Genomic DNA, 15449 nt, shown 5'->3' on the forward strand with positions numbered 1-15449 from the left:
GGCGGCCATCTCCCGATTTGTGTCAGAAGATGGCCGCCCTTCTCCTTCGAAAATAAGCAGGAAAGTCAACATGGATTTAGTGAAGGGAAATCTTGCCTCACCAATCTACTACATTTCTTTGAAGGGGTGAACAAACATGTGGATAAAGGTGAGCCTGTTGATATTGTAAATCTGGATTTTCAGAAGGCGTTTGACAAAGTACCTCATGAAAGACTCCAGAGGAAATTGGAGAGTCATAGGATAGGAGGTAGTGTTTTATTGTGGATTAAAAACTGGTTAAAAGATAGAAAACAAAGAGTAGGGTTAAATGGTCAGTATTCTCAATGGAGCAGGGTAGATAGTGGGGTTCCCCAGGGGTCTGTGCTAGGACCGCTGCTTTTTAACATATTTATAAATGACCTAGAGATGACACAAGTTATTCAAAGTTGTTAAATCGCGGGAGAATTGTGAAAACTTACACGAGGACCTTACGAGACTGGGCGTCTAAATGGCAGATGGCGTTTAATGTGAGCAAGTGCAAAGTGATGCATGTGGGAAAGAGGAACCCGAATTATAGCTACGTCATGCAAGGTTCCACGTTAGGAGTCACGGACCAAGAAAGGGATCTAGGTGTCGTCATTGATACGTTGAAACCTTCTGCTCAGTGTGCTGCTGTGGCTAAGAAAGCAAATAGAATGTTAGGTATTATTAGGAAAGGAATGGAAAACAAAAATGAGTATATTTTGTTTGTCAAAATATTTTATTAATTTCCAAGTATACAATAACAAGGAAACAATGATGGAATAACATTAGAAGCTATAGACACAGTAATTGAAGGAAAAAAGAGAAAGGAAAAGAAAAAAGGAGGGGAAAGCGTCCAGGTGTTTGACAAATAAGTAATGCCTTTGTATCGCACCTTGAATACTGTGTTCAATTCTGGTCGCCGTATCTCAAAAAAGATATAGTGGAATTAGAAAAGGTACAGAAAAGGGCAATGAAAATGATAAAGGGGATGAGACGACTTCCCTATGAGGAAAGGCTAAAGCGGCTAGGGCTCTTCAGCTTGGAGAAAAGGCGGCTGAGGGGAGCTATGATAGAGGTCTATAAAATAATGAGTGGAGTTGAACGGGTAGATGTGAAGCGTCTGTTTACGCTTTCCAAAAATACTAGGACTAGGGGGCATGCGATGAAGCTACAATGTAGTAAATTTAAAATGAATCAGAGAAAATATTTCTTTACTCAACGTGTAATTAAACTCTGGAATTCATTGCCAGAGAATGTGGTAAAGGCGGTTAGCTTAGCAGAGTTTAAAAAGGGTTGGACGTCTTCCTAAAGGAAACGTCTATAGACCATTTTCAAATGGACTTGGGGAGAATCAAGCCCAACGTCCTGTTTCCAACCGTGGTCAATCCAGGTCACAAGTTCCTGGCAAGATCCCAATAAAGATTAATCATTCTTTTTGCATGTTGTTGTTGTTATCAATGGTCTAGTGAATAAAAGCATGGGCTTATATCTCTCTGCAAACACAGAGTCCAGAAATGTCTTTCCAAAAAGCAGACAGGACTTCAAATGAAAGCAAAGTAACATCAAGGACAGCATGTAATTAGATGATGGGATAAGTACTGTACTTTGGAGAGCACATATTTCAGGTTAGCCATTAAAGGGCAGGACCTTCTCAAAGTCTTAACCCTGCAACGTTCAGCCTGTGAAAGCCGAGCTGACAAAATAGCTCGAATTCACTGTTGTAGTTTTACAAAAGTCACTGGAAATGATTTTAAAAAATAACATGAAAATGAAGACCGCCTGGAATCATCAGTCATGTGTAAGAGTTACAAAAGAATTCAGTCATGAAACAGGCCAAGCCCCCCAAAAATTATTATGACTTCAAAATAATTATAGTATTTGGTTTCTTGTAAGATGATAAAATTCCTCGTTTTCTCAACCCTTCATGGTGCATGTAACAAATAATATAATTGGCTATTTATCTGGTCACTAAAAGATTGCATTTGAACAAGACGCCTATCATCTGACTGTCTAAACAGTACAGAGACGTGATTGTTTCCTTTTCTGTGTCTTTCAGACAAAATCCATCCACCCCTTCCCTCTTTAGATCGTTTCAAAAAATCCCTAGCCATACCCGACCAGGAGAATTCTCTCTCTTATGCCTAATCTTTTCTGTTTGCTAAAACAGGCCACCAGAGGGGAGGTCAGGTGCTGATTGGGAGGGATCATAATGTGGGAAATTTGAAACCTCATAAATCTTCTTATATAGATCCTGGCCAATATTCAGCCGGGACCCACATAAGATTCTTATGTGGGTCCCCAGCAGCAGTGGTGTAGCCAGACCTGGTATTTTGGATGGGTCTAGCCTTAACTTGGGTGGGCCATTCTACCTTCCCCCCTATAGATATTTAAAATACAGGTCTTTTAAGCTTCCCCCCAGCCTTCCCCCTTGCCTTTAGACTGGTAGCTGCCCCTCTCTCTAAACCCACCCACCCATCTCTCCCCGACGTATCTCAGTGGCATCCCCAACAACTGCAGCAACTCATTTTTGCTGCCTGCGTGGACCTGAAGGCTTTCTCTCCACTGCATCTCAGCCTGGCTGACATCACTTCCTGTTTCCTCACAGGCAGCAAAAATGAGTTGCCAGGGATGCCCCTGAGGTACACTTGGGAGGGGCAGATACAGGGCCAGCGGAGTGGAGGGAGAGAAGGAAGTCAGGTGCTGCTGCTGGGTGGGCCTGAGTCAAGAATGAATGGACCTGTGCCTACCCAGGACCACCTGTAGCTATGTCACTGCCCAGCTGAATAGTGACCAGTGGCCAGGAGATGTCTGGTCAAACCCAGAAGTGCTGGCAACTAGTCCATTTAACCTATGGTAGGCAGTGCTTTAAAAAAATACGGAAAACCACCAGCTGAATATTGACTGACATGTTCTGTGTTTGCTGAGGGTCTGTCCGTATTTTGTGTGTGGCTGAGATGCAGTATTCTGTTTGTAAATAGTTTCTGTTTTGAGATCTGTAGCAGTCCCGCTTGTTCTGTTTTACCTGTAGTAGGTGTATTGGTGATTTAGGGTCTAGAGTAATATTTGTAGTGCTGCCTATTCATACGTAAGGCTCTTGCTATTTTAATCATAGGATTAGTGCCACTATTGTATAATATTTTGCTACATATATATTGAGATACAGTAGGATTTGTTTTTCAGATTTTGTATTATTTTACAACTTGCCTAATAGTGGAGAGATTTATATTGCTCAGCTGACATGAGAATCAGAATATTTTTTTGTATGGTGACTTCCATGGAGAAATGTCCTAGTTCTGATCTGCACCTGTTGTTGAGGAGAGGTGGGGGGGGGGGGGGGGGTTGGATGCAGAGCATGTTTACATTTGACTTATAAGAATTGCTATACTGTGTCATACCAAAGGTCCATGAAGGCCATGTGGAGGGGAATTGTCGAAAGAAACATCCAAGTTGCGATTTGGACATCCTTGCAAAACGTCCAAATCCAGGGGTGGGAAAAACCGTAATTTCGAAAAAAAGATGGACATCCATCTTTCGTTTCGAAAATACCGTCAGAGACGTCCAAATCCTTAAATTTGGACGTCCCTAGATTTGGTCGTCCCTAGACATGGACGTTTCTGACTTTCGGCGATTTTCGAAACCAAAGACGTCCATGTCAAAAACGTCCAAATGCAAGCCATTTGGAGGTGGGAGGAGCTAGCAATTGTAGTGCACTGGTCCCCCTGACATGCCAGGACACCAACCGGGCAACCTAGGAGGCACTGCAGTGGACTTCAGAAAATGCTTCCAAGTACATAGCTCTCTTACCTTGTGTGCTGAGCCCCCCAAAACCCACTACCCACAACTGTATACCACTATCATAGCCCTTACGGGTGAAGGGGGGCACCTATATATGAGTACAGTGGGTTTGTGGTGGGTTTTGGAGAGCTTGCTGTTTCCTCCACAAATGTAACAGATAGGGAGGGTATGGGCCTGGGTCCGCCTGTCTGAAGTGCACTGCAGTACCCACTACAACTGCTCCTGGGGACCGTCATGAGCTGTCATGGACCTGAGTATGACATCTGAGTCTGGCATAGAGGCTGGCACGACATATTTTTAAAGATGTTTTTTGAGGGTGGGAGGGAGTTAGTGACCACTGGGGGAGTAACAGGAGGTCATCCCTGATTCTCTCCAGTGGTCATCTGGTAATTTTGGGCACCTTTTTGTGCCTTATTCGTAATAAAAACACGTCCGGGTGAAAACGTCCAAGTGTTCGTCATGGACGTCCCTGCTTTTTTTGATTATGGGTCAAAGACGTCCAAGTGTTAGGCACGCCCAAGTTCCATCTTCGCTACGCCTCCGACACGCCCCCTTGAAATTTGGACGTTCTTTATGTCGAAAGATGGATCCACATTAGGGAATCAGAGAACGGAAGAGTTGTGTTATGTCCATTACGTGCTTTAGTTTATAAGTACATAAGTATTGCCATACTGGGAAAGACCAAAGGTCCATCAAGCCCAGCATCCTGTTTCCAACAGTGGCCAATCCAGGTCACAAGTACCTGGCAAAATCCCAAAAAAGTACAAAACATTCTATACTGCTTATCCCAGAAATAGTGGATTTTCCCCAAGTCCATTTAATAACAGTCTATGGACTTTTCATTTAGGAAGCTGTCCAAGCCTTTTTTAAACTCCGCTAAGCCAACATCCTAAGTGCTAGTTTGGTTGTGTTGCAGAGATAAGTACATAAGCACCGCCATACTGGGAAAGACCAAGGGTCCATCAAGCCCAGCATCCTGTCTCCGACAGCGGCCAATCCAGGCTTCAAGAACCTGGCAACCCCCCCCCCCCCCCCAAAAAAAAAAAAAAAATTAATAATGTTCAATGGACTTTTCCCTCAGGAATCTGTCCAAACCCCCTTTAAATTCCGTAAGGCCAGCTGCTGTCACTACATTCTCCGGCAACGAGTTCCAGAGTCTAACTACACGCTGAGTAAAGAAAATCTTTCTCCCATTTGTTTTAAATCTACCACATTCTAGCTTCATCTTGTGTCCCCTGGTTTTGTTGTTGTTTGAAAGTGTAAACAATCGCTTCGCATCTGTCCGCTCTACTCCACTTAGGCATTTAAGTTGGATCGGTAGGGTATGCCTTTTTAAACAGGTTGGTTTACTGTGTTGAGAGAGAGATCATTTCCATTGGGTTTAGCACCCCCAATCATTTTGAAAATTTGGCTCCTATGTTAGTGACTGCTATTACTCAATCGCAGTTGGGTTATCCGAGGCAGAGAGAGAGACAGCGACCTGCCTGGGCTTCCACTGAGACTCTGCAAGAGAAGTTTTTAATCTGCATCCCAGGGGCAACCCTGACTCACTTTTCAGTACTCTGACCACTGCACCACATCCTCCCTGGAGAGAAGGAAAGAGGAAAAGCTCTGCCATTAACCCCATATTTAATCTGTGAATATGGAATGAAATATGCTGAAAGTATTTTCTTTTCTCTATGAGCATGGGCTGCTTTTCAATCGTATTAAAGAGATGCTTTTAAAGAAGCAAAGTTGAACAAAATTCCGTTTGCTGAGCGATATTAATGCTAAACCAGAAGTCAGATACGATGCAGGCCACTGGAGCCGGCTCTGTGGACGCTGCGGTTGCTTGAGCACCCCCAATATTGAGAGAATTCCTTGTATGTGTCCAGGGAGGGGTTATTGCCATTGGGCTTAGCACCCCCAATAATTCTAAAAAGTTGGCTCCTATGATGCAGGCAATATATGCAGATTGTTTGATAGTATATCTCACTCTTGTGCCTGCAAGAAAGTTCTCCAGGTCACCTAGTTCAAGGTTGAGCGATTCTCTACAATCCACTCATGGGCTGGGATCATCCAGCAACTCTACATCAAAGGAACAACTTGATCATGGCCAGCTTCTGTCCCGTTGCATGTAAGATCTTGTAGGCCTGATTTCTTTAAGAAACCACAACCAAGGGTCTGGGCGAAAAGAGGAAAGAGGAGTAAATCAGACTGTTCCTTAGGGGCAATTCCATAACATAGGTGCTCATATTTACGTACTGATTATGCATATAAACGTTAGAATAATGACATGTATATGCATGTGTGTGCACGTATGCATATAAATGCCAACATCCTAAGTGCTAGTCTGCAAATATGCACCAGTGGCGTTCAGGCCCACCCAACAGTAGCACACGTTTAGTGGTAGCTGACGGGGATCCCCAGCTCCACCAGCTGAAGACCTCCCCCTGATGGTAAGGAAAACGCTACTCTCCTTGATACTGGCACCTGCGCATGCTCAGTCTTCAACGCATGCCTGCTGCAGACTGCTAAGGTGGAAAGAAGCGTTTTTCCCGCCAGCTGAGATATATTTTTTTGGGTGGTGGTGTGTGTGGGGGGGAGGGGGAGAACACTTGGTGCCCATCCACTTCTTGCCTAGGCCCACCCAAAATCTGTTGTCTGGCTACGCCCCTGATATGCACATATCTTACATAGCACATATTTTACAGGTAGGTGGCACATAGGTGAAGTCAAGACTCACACTTATGCGCATACCCCCAAATTCTATATATGCGCCTTAAGCTGTTTGTGCTAATTTGGCCAAATTGAATGCACAACTTAATTGATTAATGAGCCAATATTTATTTATTTATTACATTTGTAGCCCACATTTTCCCACTGATTGCAGGCTCAAAGTGGCTTACGTAAAACTGTAGTAAAGCTACAGTGGAAGAAGTACAATTATGCAAGTTGAGAGTAAGACAGGAAATAACAGTTAAACAGCAATAAGTAAAAGATAATAACGTGTAATTAGTGTCCTTGGATCATATTAATAGTAAGGGTTAATTCAGATTATGTTGAACCTGGAGAAAAAAGCCTTCTTAAACAGTACTGATTTCAATAATTTCCTGAAGTTTAGGTACCGTAGTTCTGGGTAGATTTTACTGATTTGGGTAAGGCATTCCACAGTTGAGTGCCTATGTAAGTGAAGTTTGAGGCGTAAATTGATTTGTATTTTAGGCCATTACAGTCTGGGTAGTGTAAGTTCAAATATGATCGTGAGGCACTGGATCTATTTCTGGGTGGTAACTCAAGCTAACTCAAGCATATATTCTGGTCCTTCACCGTAGATTATCCTGTGAATTAATGTACATATTTTAAAGGCTACTCGTTCTTTAATAGGGAGCCAGTGCAGAATTTCTCGAAGTGGTTTTGCAGATTTGAATTTGGATTTTCCAAATATCAGTCTTTCTGCAGTAGTTTCAGCCGTTTGCAATTTCTTGAGTAGATGTTCTTTGCATCCTGCATATTTTAGCGTTGCAGTAATCCATCTGTGCCAATAATTCGTATTTAACAACCAATTAGCAGCACTAATTGGCTTAAATTAAAATTTATGCGCACATCATTCTAGGCATATTCTACAACACGGTGCATGTAAATTCTAATGCGCACAGCTGAAAAGAGGGTGTGGCTATGGGTGTGGAATGGGCAGGTCATAGGCATTTCAAAAATCTATATGCACTATTATAACATACAGCCTATCTGCGCCTTAGTCGCAGGTATTTAGGCTTGGTTTTTCGTGGTCTAAATGGGTGGGCCTACATTCTAGCCACAAGCACGGCATGTGAGCATAGTCTGTAAACTACGTCTAACGTTAGGCTTAGCTTATATAATCATGCTAACCGCCTGATTTTACGGTGCCAGTTTTAAAGTGTGATTTATAGCATTTACTCCATAACTTATAGGAATACTACAAGGTACATTAATATCTCCAGCATTTTAGGCGCAAACATGGCTGGAGTAAGTGCTGTGCACTACTGGAGAACTCTATAAACAGTGCTTAAAATTACACGTGCAAATTTGGGCGTGCGCACAATTTAATTAAGTAACGATCCTATTAGCACCAGTAATTAGGTGCTAACAATCAATTGCTGGCATTGATTGGCAACGATATGGATTTATGCGTGCATCTTGCTAAGCACTACTCTATAAAGGATTTGAATAGGGGGCGTGGAAATGGGAGGGGCATGGGCGGGTCAGGATTATTCACGAAAGATATGTGCATTATTTAAGAACTGGTGCCGGGATTTACACCAGGGTTCATCTGGTATAAATCCTCGTACCTAGAAGTTGGGTACGGATCCCGGAGCTATGCGCTGTTCTATAAAGAGTACCCTACTCAGAGCGCCATTTATAGAACAGCGCTCTGCATGCATTCTTTTCAGCATCCATTTACTGAATTTAGTCCATACTGTATATATTGGGTTATACTAGTATTCTATACTGCCCTGAAAAGTCAAAACACACTAACGGTTGATAATTGTAAATATGAGAAAGTCCAAAAAACTGTTTTTTTTTTTAAATAAATCCCCATAATGTAATTCTTGACCAAAAACGAATGCAGAGCTGTGTTCCAGCTTAACCTACTTATTTATTGGAACTTATTAACCGCCTTTATGAAGCGATTCACCCAAGGCGGTGTACAGCAGGTACAATTTAACATCAAACTTACAATTTTGTTAACAGCATAACGACAGTAAAAATGGCCAAATATAAACATGAATACAACAAATGAGGTAAACTTAAGAACAGCAACTTGAAACCTAATAACAGGACTACCATGAAACGGTATCAAAAATATACACATGCAACAGCACTGAAATTCAAATAACGGAGATATAATACAATGTCAGCATAATACTAATGAAACGCCTAATAAGCACACATTAGGAAATTCAAATAACATAGCTACGATACTAATGCTTTTCTACAATACAGCTCATCATATAGCTGAAGGACCAGGTGCAGATGTATAGATGGGGACAACATGGGTAGTATAGAGTCAGTTGGGATAAAGAGATGAGTGGCTAAACTCAAGGCAAGTTCTTTCTACAGTTAAACAAGATATAAGGAACTGGTCTAAGTTACAGTGTGTGTAGCAAGCTAGTCCAGGTGCAGAATGAGTGTATAGCAGGGGTGTAGCCAGACTTCGGCGGGAGGGGGGTCCAGAGCCCGAGGTGAGGGGGCACATTTTAGCCCCCCCAGGCGCCGCTGACCCCCCCGCCACTGCTGAGCCCCCCGCCACCAACTTTGACCCCCCCCCCCGCCGACGACCCTCTTGACCCCCCTCCCACCGCCAACCCGCCGTTGCCTACCTTTGCTGGCGGGGGACAACCCCCGCCAGCCGAGCCGAGGTCCTCTTCTTCCCAATCCCACGCAAGGCTTCGTTCTAGTCTGATGTGCAGGACGTCAGACTAGAATGAAGCCTTGCGCGGGATTGGGAAGAAAAGGACCTTGGCTCGGCTGGCGGGGGTTGGGGTTCCCCGCCAGCAAAGGTAGGCGATGACGGGTTGGCGACGGCGGGTTGGCGACGGGAGGGGGGTCGAGAGGGTCAGCGGCGGGGGCGGCAAATCTACAGGGCCCAGGCACCCGTGGCCCCATACTGGCTACGCCACTGGTGTATAGTCAGCCACCCTATGTATTAAAGGCTTGGGAGAAGAGCCAGGTTTCACCTGCTTCCTGAAGTAGACATACCTGCTTATAATCGAAATAGAAAAACGCCTATATTGTGACCCAAATCGGGAGATAGACGTTTATCTCACAAAAATGAATAAAGCGGTATAATCGAAAGCTGAATTTGGACGTTTTCAACTGCACTCTGTCGCGGATGCGTACAAAGTTGATGGGGGCGTGTCGAAGGCGTGGTGAAGGCGGAACTGGGGCGTGGTTATTGGGCGATCAGAGATGGGCACCTTTCACCGATAATGGAAAAAAAATATGCGTTTTTAGCGAGAATTTAGGGCACTTTTCCTGGACCCTGTTTTTCCACGAATATGGCCCCAAAAAGTGCCCTAAATGACCAGATGACCACTGGAGGGAATCGGGGATGACCTCCCCTGACTCCCCCAGTGGTAACAAACCCCCTCCCACCACAAAATATGCCATTTCACAACTTTTTATTTTCACCCTCGTCATACCCACCTCCCTGGCAGCAGTATGCAGGTCACTGGAGCAGTGATTAGGGGGTGCAGTGGACTTCAGGCAGGTGGACCCAGGCCCATCCCCCCCACCTGTTACACTTGTGCTGGTAAATGGGAGCCCTCCAAACCGCCCCTCAAACCCCCTTCACCCCTTAGGGCTATAGTAATGGTGTAGACTTGTGGCCAGTGGGTTTTGAGGGGGATTTGGGGGGGCTCAACACCCAAAGGAAGGGTGCTATGCACCTGGGAGCTGTTTTACCTTTTTTTTTTTTTTTAAAGTGCCCCCTAGGGTGCCCGGTTGGTGTCCTGGCAAGTGAGGGGGACCAGTGCACTACGAATCCTGGCCCCTCCCACGAATAAATGTCTTGGAGTTCTTCGTTTTTGAGCTGGGCGCTTTCGGTTTCCATTATCGCTGAAAAACAAAAATGCCCTGCTCAAAAAAAGATAACTACTACTACTACTAACTAACATTTCTAAAGCGCTACTAGGGTTACGCAGGGCTGTACAATTTAAACATAGAAGGACAGTCCCTGCTCAAAGAGCTTACAATCTAAAAGACAAGAGAACAATCTAAAGACAAGTGTACAATCTAGAGGACGAGTGAACAGTTAATCTGATAGGGTAAACGTCCATGTTTTTCGAAAATACGGTTCGGTCCGCCCCTTCACGGACCCGTTCTCGGAGATAAACGCCCATGGAGATAGACGTTTCCGTTCGATTATGCCCCTTATAGTCTCCCATTTATCAAATGATACTGGGTTTTGGATTTTTGCTACAGGCTTGAAAATGTTAAACAGCTTCCACATTAAAAAAATATGTGACAGTAACTATCGGACATTTGGCGAGTTAGCTTAGTTGTGACAAAAATCTGAGTTACTGTGTTCTGGCTTTTCATAGTAGTAGACAAGAAATTAGGTGCCTGTATTTCTTTGTGGAATCAGTGTCATATAGGTGCACTGTTCTAAACTACCCTCTTTATGAGTCAGTTCTATAAATGGGCACCCCGATGCCACATGATGAGAGTCTATTCCATTACAGAATTCTAGTAGAACCTGGCAATGGCGTGCATTATATTTACATGCCCCAATGTTGCACCAGCCAAGGACCCGGCATAACTGTGATTGTACAAATGTAGCCATCAATGGTACTAAGCCATGCAGACTACTGCAATGGAATTTATGCGGGATGCAAGGAACAAATTACAAAGAAACTTCAGACCGCCCAGAACACAGCAGCCAGGCTTATATTTGGAAAAATGAGTTTTGAAAGCGCCAAACCCCTCCGAGAAAAACTGCACTGGCTCCCAATCAAAGAACGCATTGCTTTCAAAATCTGCACCCTGGTTCTGAAAATGATCTACGGCGAAGCCCTGGGATGACAGACCTCAAAGACCTGCCAAACACAACAAGATCAGCATGAACATACCTAAATCTCCACTACCCAAGCAGCAAAGGACTCAAATACAAATCAACTTATGCATCCAGCTTTTCCTATTTAAGCACACAACTATGGTGCCATAATCTAGTATTGAGACAGACATGGGGAAGCCACTGCTTGCCCCGGGATTGGTAACATGGAATGTTGCTACTAATTGGGTTTCTGCTAGGTACTGTGTGACCTGGGTTGGCCACTGTTGGAAGCAGGATACTGGGCTAGATGGACCATTGGTCTGACCCAATATGGCTATTCTTATGTTCATATGTTCTTATTAGAAAGAAAAACTTCACCGAGCGTGTTATTCCCTAACTAGTTTTATTTTCTGTAAAATACAGAGGGATTGTATAGCTACTGGAGATCTTACCCTTGTTGGTTTTCAAATTTGCAGTAAACCCTTCACAGTTTGAAGCAGCCGTTACTGTGTGGACCGCTTTATTGCTTGTGAGGTAGAGGGTGGTGTGAATGGATGCTGTGTCTGCTGACTTCTAGCATTGCTAGCTCCGGCTCTAACCTCAAATCAGTCCAATACAATATTTGTCTAGCCCATTGATGCTCTACCCCTGAAAAGGGTTACATATAAAAGTACTGTGAAGAAACCCAGCTTGTCCGAGGCCTCTTGAAAACATTCCCTAAACTTCAACAGGTACAAAAAAAAAGGTTTTGCCTGTGACCCTCAAATGCCAGACGAATCCGCAACCAAGCGGAGAACTCGAACGCCCCACGGGAAAACACAAGTGACAGTGGGATGTTTGACAAGAATCTTAAAAAGTTTGTTTATTGATGAAAAGACTCGACACAACCTACTGCACATGTCAGCTGTTCTTCTGGGGTCTGAGACTCAATGAACGACACGTTATTGAGCAAGACTCCTGATGCAGGCCTGACGGCCGAAACACAACAGTGGTGTCGAGTCTTTTCATCAATAAACAAACTTTTTAAGATTCTTGTCTCCAGGGTTTGTATTCCCCGTGGTCAAACATCCCACTCTCACTTATACCCTCAAATGCCAGAACATATGTGAGTTTGCTTCTCCTTCTCTCTCCTCTCCCCTGTGAGTCTTCCTTTCTTCTTTCTCCTCCCTCAACTTCCTGCTGCCTCCTCCCCCCTCTGCCCCAATAAATTGGTCCTCTTTCGCCTCACAGAAGGCAAAAGTAGAGACTAAACAAAGACGATTCACCACTGGAGACCTGAGTCCAACAGTCTTTATTACATCATTGATATAATAAAGACTGTTGGACTCACGTCTCCAGTGGTGAATCGTCTTTGTTTAGTCTCTACTTTTGCCTTCTGTGATTCGTCATCGTAGAGAACTTCTCCTCTTTCTCCTCCCCTGTCCCTTTCTCTCCCTCAGGGACTGATCTTGTGCAAACATCGCACAGGTTTAGCAGGATGTCAAATTGCAATTTTGAGGGTGCACGATGCAGGAAAGTGTTTTGTGCGGAAGATAAGCATGCAAATCCACACATTGGACCCAATATCATTCAACATATTAAAATGAGCAATGCAGAGAAGTGTGCAGAACAGTGGTGTAGCCACAGGTGGGCCTAGGTGGGCCCGGGCCCACCCACTTAGGGCTCAGGCCCACCCAACAGTAGCACACGTTTAGTGGTAGCTGGTGGGATCCCCAGCTCGGCCAGCTGACTTCCTCCTGATAGTAACGAAAACGCTACTCTCCATGATACTGGCACCTAGGTATTAATCCGCAAACGAACCTTTTCCGGAGATGGGAGGGCGGTAGAACGAGAGGACATGATATGAGAGTGAAGGGGGGCAGACGCAAGAAAAATGTCAGGAAGTATTTTTTCACGGAGAGAGTGGTAGATACTTGGAATGCCCTCCCGCGGGAGGTGGTGGAGATGAAAACGGTAGCGGAATTCAAGCATGCGTGGGATAAACATAAAAGAAACCTGTGCAGAAGGAATGGATCCTCAGAAGCTTAGCCGAGATTGGGAGGCGGGGCTGGTGTTTGGGTGGTGGGGCTAGTTCTGGGCAAGACTTCTACGGTCTGTGTCCTGAAAATGGCAGATACAAATCAAGGTAAGGTATACACAAGAAGTAGCACATATGAGTTTATCTTGTTGGGCAGACTAGATGGACCGTGCAGGTCTTTTTCTGCCGTCATCTACTATGTTACTATGTTACGATACCGGCACCTGTGTATGTTCAGTTTTCAGCGCATGCCTGCTGCAGACTGCCAAGGTGGAAAGAAGCGTTTTCCCACCAGCTGAGATATATTTTGGGTGGTGGTTGGGGGAGGGGAGAACAATTGGTGCCCACCCAGTTCTTCCCTAGGCCCACCCAAAATCTGTTGTCTGGCTACGCCCCTGTCACACCGCCTCAAATGCTATGACCAGATGATTCTATGAAACCTTCAAGTGTTACCATTGATGGGCAAACATCAGGCACCACTCAATGGCTGGCACGGGTTGAACCTAATTTCTTTCCCACTTGGTCGTAAGTGTACCACCTCCACAACATGCTCAGGCCTCACCAGCTTGAGTGGATGGAGAATACAAACCCAGATCCCCTTTGTCACAGCACTGTAATCTGTGTCAGAGAGCAGGCAACCTAATTTTTAAAATGATTATTTCTAAGAACCATCAGTGTACGCAACAATGTATAAGATAAATCACCTAGACTCAATAAAAGAACTTAAAATACAAATTTGAAAGCAGGGCGGTTAAGTAATTTATTGACAGTCACAAAGTGAACATCTATCACTTCATCCATGAAAGCTGCAAAGAGGCCTCATACTTCCTCACGTTTCATTGTTGACTACTACTACTACTACTACTACTACTATTTAGCATTTCTATAGTGCTACAAGGCATACGCAGCGCTGCACAAACATAGAAGAAAGACAGTCCCTGCTCAAAGAGCTTACAATCTAATAGACAAAAAAAATAAAGTAAGCAAATTAATCAATTAATGTGTACAGGAAGGAGGAGAGGAGGGTAGGTGGAGGTGAGTGGTTACGAGTCAAAAGCAATGTTAAAGAGGTGGGCTTTCAGTCTAGATTTAAAGGTGGCCAAGGATGGGGCAAGACGTAGGGGCTCAGGAAGTTTATTCCAGGCGTAGGGTGCAGCGAGACAGAAGGCGCGAAGTCTGGAGTTGGCAGTAGTGGAGAAGGGAACAGATAAGAAGGATTTATCCATGGAGCGGAGTGCACGGGAAGGGGTGTAGGGAAGGACAAGTGTGGAGAGATACTGGGGAGCAGCAGAGTGAGTACATTTATAGGTTAGTAGAAGAAGTTTGAACAGGATGCGAAAACGGATAGGGAGCCAGTGAAGCGTCTTGAGGAGAGGGGTAGTATGAGTAAAGCGACCCTGGCGGAAGACGAGACGGGCAGCAGAGTTTTGAACCGATTGGAGAGGGGAGAGGTGACTAAGTGGGAGGCCAGCGCAGTAGTCTAAACGAGAGGTGACAAGCGTGTGGACGAGGGTTTTGGTAGAGTGCTCGGAAAGAAAGGGGCGGATTTTACGGATGTTGTAAAGAAAGAAAGGACAGGTCTTGGCGATCTGCTGGATATGAGCAGAGAAGGAGAGAGAGGAGTCAAAGATGACCCCAAGGTTTCGAGCTGAGGAGACAGGGAGAATGAGAGAGCCATCAACAGAAATAGAAAACTTTCCTAGTTAATTCCTTTGATATTAATATTTATTATTGTCATTGCATCCTTTTGAAAACATATTCTTCAGGTCCTTGCCATCTAATTTCTGAATCGTGACATGCTCCAATCACGTTCATCCTGCCTTTCCCTGCTTTTCTTCTGACTACTGTATTTATTCTTAGCGTTTGGCCATTAATTCTGTCGGGTTAATTTTGGCATCAAACATTTGGTGCTCTCCATTACAAATTTATGATCTTAAGAGAAATGAAACAGCTGTGCAAACATTCGGGCATTTTCAAAGCTACGTGTAAGTGATTTTGAACAAATAAAGTCTTTTATGGCAGAAAGCTCTGGAAAATGTAGGCATCGTGTGTACTGTGCTACTTTTGTGTTCTGTTTTCAAATGAGCTCCTCCTGTGCTATGCCAGTGGTAAAAATAATCC

General features: G+C 44.4%; 1 protein-coding gene across 2 annotated transcripts in view; it reads right to left on the reverse strand.

Moving 5' to 3' along the window:
• The window catches only part of ERG (ETS transcription factor ERG), a 405992-nt gene that overhangs the window by 289250 nt on the left and 101293 nt on the right, over positions 1–15449 (reverse strand). The window lies entirely within an intron of this gene.

The sequence above is a fragment of the Microcaecilia unicolor genome, chromosome 4 (genome assembly GCF_901765095.1).
Source record: "Microcaecilia unicolor chromosome 4, aMicUni1.1, whole genome shotgun sequence".
Taxonomy (NCBI): domain Eukaryota; kingdom Metazoa; phylum Chordata; class Amphibia; order Gymnophiona; family Siphonopidae; genus Microcaecilia; species Microcaecilia unicolor.